This window comes from Podarcis cretensis (genome assembly GCF_951804945.1).
Source record: "Podarcis cretensis genome assembly, chromosome: 5".
NCBI lineage: Eukaryota > Metazoa > Chordata > Lepidosauria > Squamata > Lacertidae > Podarcis > Podarcis cretensis.
In genome coordinates, this window is record NC_137174.1 from 32,806,319 (window position 1) to 32,813,784 (window position 7,466).

Consider the following 7,466-nt stretch of genomic DNA (forward strand, 5'->3'; position numbering starts at 1 on the left):
GTTTTCTGTCTGGCATACAGGTGTTTTATATTTTTGTAAACCACTTAGATGTTTTCTTACAACAGGTGGTATATAATTTTTGATAGATAATAACAGAAGAACCAAAAGGTACCCCAAAATTTGGCACAAAATACTCTTGAAATGTTAACTTTTTGGGTGCAGTGAAAATTTTATGCTAGAATTTTAACATCTCCATGCAGTGAGTAAACAGATATATTTTCAGCACTGCCGCAAATTAATAATCCCCATGACACCTAGGAGATGGAAAGCCATGACAGTGAGATAGATTTCAAACTTGTACTGTATATCATTATAATATGCATGTGCTTTTAATGTTCCTACCTAAGTAGGAATTAATATTAAACTGAGCTTTAGAATGTTTTCAAATCTTTCACATATGTGCGTATTTCAGCTTTGAACTCTTCACAATAATTTGATCTAAAACACACTTAACTAAAGGAAATGAAGGTCACATTGGCATAACTGGAAATTATAAATAAGCTAAGAATCTTGGCCAAAATCTGCCTAACCCAAAATGTTTCTCTTCTATATAGCAGGCAGCTCAGTCCATACCAGTCCGACTTCCCCATTTTGTAGATATGAATGCTATTTGTTGAAACAAAATGAATCAATTCTTTTAAGCAGATATTGAATCATGATGGCAGCCTTCAAAATGCCATTATAAATAGTATAGATTGTGGACTAATCTCTCCAGGGAAATCCAGAATCCTCCTCTGCTTACAGTTTCATGCAGCTAAGAACTTTCTGTTCCAGCAGACTTTTCATTTCTGATGTCTGCTCTGTCATATTTGTATTGCTTGTGTGATCTGTTTATATTTTGCTTTTATATTTTAATGCTCTATTTTTATTGATTTAAATCTGTTAGTAACTTGGTATATAACATAGAAAGCTGTGCTATAAATATGGAAAACTGGAATTATTGTTAAATGGATAGACCTTGAATATATCACACTGAAAAAGAAAATGGGAATTTTAATGAAGTTAACAAAGTCTTTAATCCAGTGTACATGGAATCACATATAACCAGACAGACAAGGCAAAAAAATTATTAATGGGGTGAGAATTCTATCATTTGTTTTCCACCGGAGCATGAAATTAACATTGCTTACCTTTCATTGTTGTTGTTTATAGAAAGACTAATGATCATCATACAAAGACTTTTGTAACCAAATGGTTCATTTAGAAAGCAAGCAACAAGAAAATATAAGGGAAATGGGTTTGCCTAGATATGTAGAATATTGCTTTATATGTCATTTGAAAAATCTTTTGAAGGAATGACATGAGGATACTTGAAGAAAAAAATAAGGTAGCATTAGTTTTGGACTTCATAAAGTGCATTTTGCTTCAACAAGTTTTTTTTTACCCCATCCACTATTTCTCCCCTCTTCTAAAAAGCAAATCTGCTCTAAAAATCCACAAAAGAACATTTTACTGAAAGTCATATCTGGAGAAGCTCAATGAAGGTTATTTTCTTCTTTTATTTTTTAGCCATAGCCAATAGCTGGTGTTTCTGCTACAAGGCCATTTTATCTAAGAATTAGTATACTAGCTTGTTCTTCCACATATTTGGGAATGGGAGGAGAGATGAGAATAAAGGTGAGTTGGTTGGTTTGTTGTTGCTTTTTTTTAAAAAAAGCATCTAAGATTATAAACCCAGGTAGACTGGTAGGAGATCTGGTCTACTTTATAGCAAAAATGTTTGTACTGTCATCACATTTTATAATTAGGCTATATTCACTGTAAAAGTATTTTCATAGCCACTGTTGGGAGATAAAATGATATAACACAGTCACTGACATACACAACTTAGCTATCCCACTAGTCAGCTTTGAAAGCGAAGTGTAAACGTCATTCTGCAAGGCCAACCCCGACGCTGGATCAGAGGACATTTGGCAGTGGGGGCTGTTAAAATTGACTTCTAATGAAAATCCCTCCCTCCCTTCATCAACTATCCTTGTATGCTTTAGCTATGAAGCATTCTACTCTGCAGCAGAATACATGAAGTAATAAATTATACATAAACACAGCTTCTTCCTGGTACATATGGCTCAGAGAGACCACCTGTCCCTGTGTGTTACTGCAAAAAGCACAGGTGCTGGAGCTTATAATAACAGGAAGCTAAAAATAGTGCATTTTCCCCACCCTAATTTTTGTCTATAATAAGCCTAACTTTCTCTCTTACTAGCTAGGGCATAAAACCAGATTAAGGGTTTGATGAAGTAGACTTCTTTGTAGTAAATGGTTTGCTTTCAAGTACACTTTTCATGACTTTGCAATTGCAAAGTATTAATTTTTCTTAAGCACTTCACCCTTCTGTTCACTGTAACGTGAAATAAGGCACAATTTACATATTTCACCAGTTTTAGTGTAAATAGATGCAGGGGGTTTGCCTTCATCGGGGCAAGAAACCTCAAGCCCTAAGGGGCTACATGCAACCCTGAAGACCTTTCTATGTGATCCTAGCCAAACTCGGGCCATAGCTAGCTCTGCTTCAGATCATCCAACGGTACTTTTGCCTGGCAAAAATGGGTCCTTGAACTATGATCTTGCCTCCTCTTTACCTGGATGTGGGGTGGATGAACGTGGGTAGAGGATGGAGAAACCTTTCCCTTTTGCATAGGTAGAACATAGCCTACTGAAAATGGTAAGACTCTCAGGCTATAATTTCCTAAGCACTATGGGTAGAGCTTTTGCAGCGCAATCACCCCACTGCTATCGGCCCACTTCCAGTATACCCAGTGGGCTTACTCCTCAGGAAGTGGGTGTTTGACTCCAGCCTCAGGTTGTGATTTTAAAGACTGTGACTTAAAAGTCCCAATGATTTTTAAGTGGATCTCCCAGCATTCCAGTAGACCTTCTAGGCAATAGTTCTTAGAACTGGGATGTTAGTAAACCACCCAAACCCATGGATTCAAGTTACAAGAAAGGAGATTTCTTGGAGGTTTTTGAGCAGAATTTGGATGGTCATCTGCCATGGATGCTTTAGTTGAGATTCCTGCTTTGCAGGGGGTTGAACTGGATCCCTTGAGGTCCCTTCCAGCTCCTCAATTCTATTATTGATGGTCCAAGTCATTTCAAGTCTGATAAGCATTCCCCTGGCTTGCCCCTGTTCCTTTAGCAGGGATTTGATAAGCAGTTGACTTTTTCATGACATCAGGTCTATAATATGAATAAGGAACATGTGACCCTCTATATGTTGTTGGACTATAACTCCTATCAGCCTCAAGCCAGCATCACCTTATTTTCATAGGACTGCAGTATGAATTATTACGAGAGCAAGAGCACAGGCCTGCACGTGTGTGCTCAGATGTAGATACCACTGAGTTCAATGTGACTTACACTCAGATAAGCAGCTAAAGGATCACAGCTCGATAGTGCAATCAGATGCATGCTTACTCAAAAGTAAGGCCTGTTGAGCTTAATGGTATTTTTGTTGTTTAGTCGTTTAGTCGTGTCCGACTCTTTGTGATCCCATGGACCAGAGTACGCCAGGCACTCCTGTCTTCCACTGCCTCCCGCAGTTTAGTCAAACTCATGCTGGTAGCTTCGAGAACACAATCCTACCATCTCGTCCTCTGTTGTCCCCTTCTCCTTGTGCCCTCCATCTTTCCCAACTCCTGTGTAAATGTGCATATAATTTAATGTGGTGGCTGGTCCCTTCTTTCACCAAATAAGTGGGAAGCACATTTCCTCTACATGTGATCAAAGTGACTGAAAGGAATCTGGGGTACAGGTAGAAGCAGCTACAGAAGCAGATGCAGTGGCAGCAAAGGTAAGCAGGTGAGACTGAGGTGTCTCTGTGGCATCAGCAGCAAGAGCAAGCAAAGGATGTCTTTTGTGCACCACCTTTATGCCTGGAGCTTGGGACAGTTGTTCCGTATGCCCAAGGGCAGAGAACACCTACCAGCACTGCTGTATTATTTTTGAAACCATGAAACATAATTAGCCCAAGATGCTGTGTTAGTTCTTGTTTTTTATTTTAATGCTGGTTTCCTTTTCTTTGAGACAATAAGACTATTATTTTATGCCCTGGGATACATTTTGATACAGCCTTTCAGTATCGAGTATACATACTACTCCCTTGGATACAATTGTCGCACAAAAGCTGCTCTTTAAAAGTCCTTTGAACTGTTGTATGAATTTATGAATTTAGAACAAAGGTAATGGTACCTAAGAAGAATTTCAAAAGAATATTGAGTGACTAAAGAACTGTAGGACAAATCTGACTATATTGTCTCCCAGGGAGTGATTCAGATGTAGAAGAAAACAAATAGGGCAAACTGACATGCTTCCTTGTGCTAAATATATAGGTAACACTGTGGGCCTATTGCAGGCATAGCCAACGTGGTGCCCTCCATATGTGTTTGGACTACAGCTTCCATCAGTCCTAAACCAGCACATCCAACTGTCATAGATGATGGTAGCTGTATTTTAGTAACATCTGGTGGGCACAGTGTTGTCTATCCCAGGCCTACACCTTCGTTTATTTCAACATTTTATAATTCTCACAGTATGGTGAATTACCTTGGAGGCAAGATTTGGAATTGATTTTTCTCACCTTGTACAACTATACACCTGAGACACATTCCTGAGAATATTTATGTAACCACTAAAGTTCTGCTAGATTCCGTTCCTAAATAGCACCACACATATAACATCCCAAATTTGATTGCACTTTTTGAGTAGGTCCAAGCCACATTTTATTGTTAGCCTGTGCTGCTGTCTGAAATCTGGATAGGTGTGATCACAGGACTGATTTAGGGAGGGACTTTTGCTTGCTTGGATGGAAATCCTATCTGCTGGCCTGGAAGTCCTTCCCCCTAATTCCAAGTTTTTGGTAGGTGGGGTATAGTCAGTTCAGTAACAGGCTTTGCTCTTTTCCTTATTGGCTCACATATTCATACCTGGGCTGGTGCTCCCATTAGGCAAAGTGAGAAGGGCCACTTCAGGAAGCAAGCTGTGATCATCATAAAAAAACAGATTATTGCTATATACCAAATGAAATCATATATTTCCCTGCAGCCCAGGACCCGCTGTCTTTTTGGGAGTCTGCTGTGGTGTTCAGAAGCTGATGCCATGATTTGCTAGCAGTTCTAGCAAGTTGATCCAACCCAGATTTTATTTAGTACTCAAACTTTCTCTCTCCTCCCATCCTCCTGCTTCAGCTTCTGCCTCCGATTCTGGACTCCTCTCTGCCACAGACTCTCCCAGCTCACTAAGCCCTGTTACCCTTCAGCTTCCGACACCTCCCTCCTCTTCTCCCTCTGACAGCGCACCACCAATCCCTGGGCCCTGAGCCTTCTTCCCTTGGAGTATCCCCAGCTGGTTCCCCCCACCAATCCTCTGCATCCAACCAGTCCATAGACATCTTTGGGCTAAACATATCCCTCAGCAGCAATGAGTGGGAATGGTCTGTATCCTCTAAGGAAGTGTATCCTCTACAAAGTGATGCTAACAAGGGCATCTGGCAAGTTTAACTGGATATTTACCTAAGAAAGGCTCAGAAGCCCCATATTTCAGCCCACCTGTGGGATGCAGTCTACTGAGGCTCGGTCATCATTGCCTTTCGTGAGGTAAAGATTGATGCATGTAACCATGTTTAAGAGCCTGAAAGGCATGGAGCGGCTGGGAGCATTGTGACACTTTTGTTTGCCTGTGTAGATATTATGCGGCTCATCAGTTTATATGGTGAACAACTGTTTACGGTCTCATTTTATGCATGGCACGCATTATTTTACTTTTCAACATCCCTGGCCTCATAAACAAGGCCTGCTTTTTCCTCTCTCTTTCATCCCCCCCCCCCCCCCCGCTAAAGCAAATCTAGCATCTTTAAAGATCACTGGATAGCATTGCAGTAGCAGTCGATTCTAGATTGATTTTAAGTATACTGTATTTTGTTTCTGTTCTTTTGAATCTTGTTCTGCTCTAAACAGATCTGCTTGGGCTCAATTTGCAGCCATTCCATAAAGAAATCACATGATGATCATAAGAAGAACAACAACTTTTAACCACTTTATGTTGGATTAATACAGTAAAATAATCCCCAAGGATTTACTTGGATCTCATGGATAGTGTAAAGAAAGCTGCTGTTTGGTGAAAAATCTATCACCATGACTTTATTTTGAGTAGAGAGATGTTTCTGCAAACCCTATACTGTATGAGTTTTGAAAGACAAGCATACTGGTAATAACCGAAGTCTTACCTATTTGACTGATCAGTTATCAACAATCCTCTACCAGCCTTCTCTTCATTTTTAGCTCAATATTTTATGTTCCCTGTCATTTCTGGGGGGTTTTTTAAATTCTTTTCTCTACCCTTAGATTTCTTTATTATTCTCCATTTTAAGGCTCTATTTCTGAATGTTGGAACTCTCTGCAATCAACCAGTTGCCTTCACTGTACTCTGTTTGGTGCCTGCTAAAAACATTCTTGTTTAGACAAGCCTACCCAGATGCTTAGAAAGCTGAGGTAATTTCAATCTGCTTTAGTATGTTAACTTTAGTACGTTTTAAAGTAGGGTTGATTGCTTTTCTTGCTTTTCTCATTTTATCTTTTTGTAAACCATTTTTGAGGTTTCTTTTGCAATAAAGCAGTGCATAAATTTTATGAAATAAATAAAACAAAGTCATCCTGGAGTGATGACTTCCTGGGGATACTTCATCCGCCCTGCCCCCCCCTCCGAGGTATCCTCTGGGCTGGACAGGGGTGGGGGAGTTTGAAGCCAGAAGACATTCTAGCCTTTGCTTCCAAGCACAATTCAAAGTGTTGTCCTAAACCCTAAATGGCCTCGGCCCAGTATACCTGAAGGAGCATCTCCACCCCCATCATTCAACCCGGACACTGAGGTCCAGCTCTGAGAGCCTTCTAGCGGTTCCCTCACTGTGAGAAGCGAAGTTACAGGGAACCAGGCAGAGGGCCTTTTCGGTGGTGGCGCCCACCCTGTGGAATGCCCTCCCATCAGATGTCAATGAAATAAACAACTACCTGACTTTTAGAAGACATCTGAAGGCAGCCCTGTTTAAGGAAGTTTTTAATTACTGAGGTTTTACTGTATTTTTAATCTGTTGTTGGAAGCCGCCCAGAGTGGCTGGGGAAACCCAGCCAGATGGGCAGGGTAGAAATAATAATAATAATAATAATAATAATAATAATAATAATAATAATAATAATTTAAAAGGAGCCTAACAAGTGTCTTGCTAAATGCAAGGTGGTTCTTTTAATGAGATTCAGGAGCAATACAAACACAAGTGAGTGAGATTAAAGAATTTCTGTCCTTCAAGCAAGGGGGCAGAGGCTCAGAAGTCCACTCTTTATAGTCAGTCTTTATCTAAGGAGGTTGCTCACTAGAAGATGACTTGTGGGTACCAGACAAATCGGTGCAGCAGGTTCATCAGGTTCCCCACAATGTTCATTGTCCTTGGTTCTCAGTGCTGCTGATGCAACAGT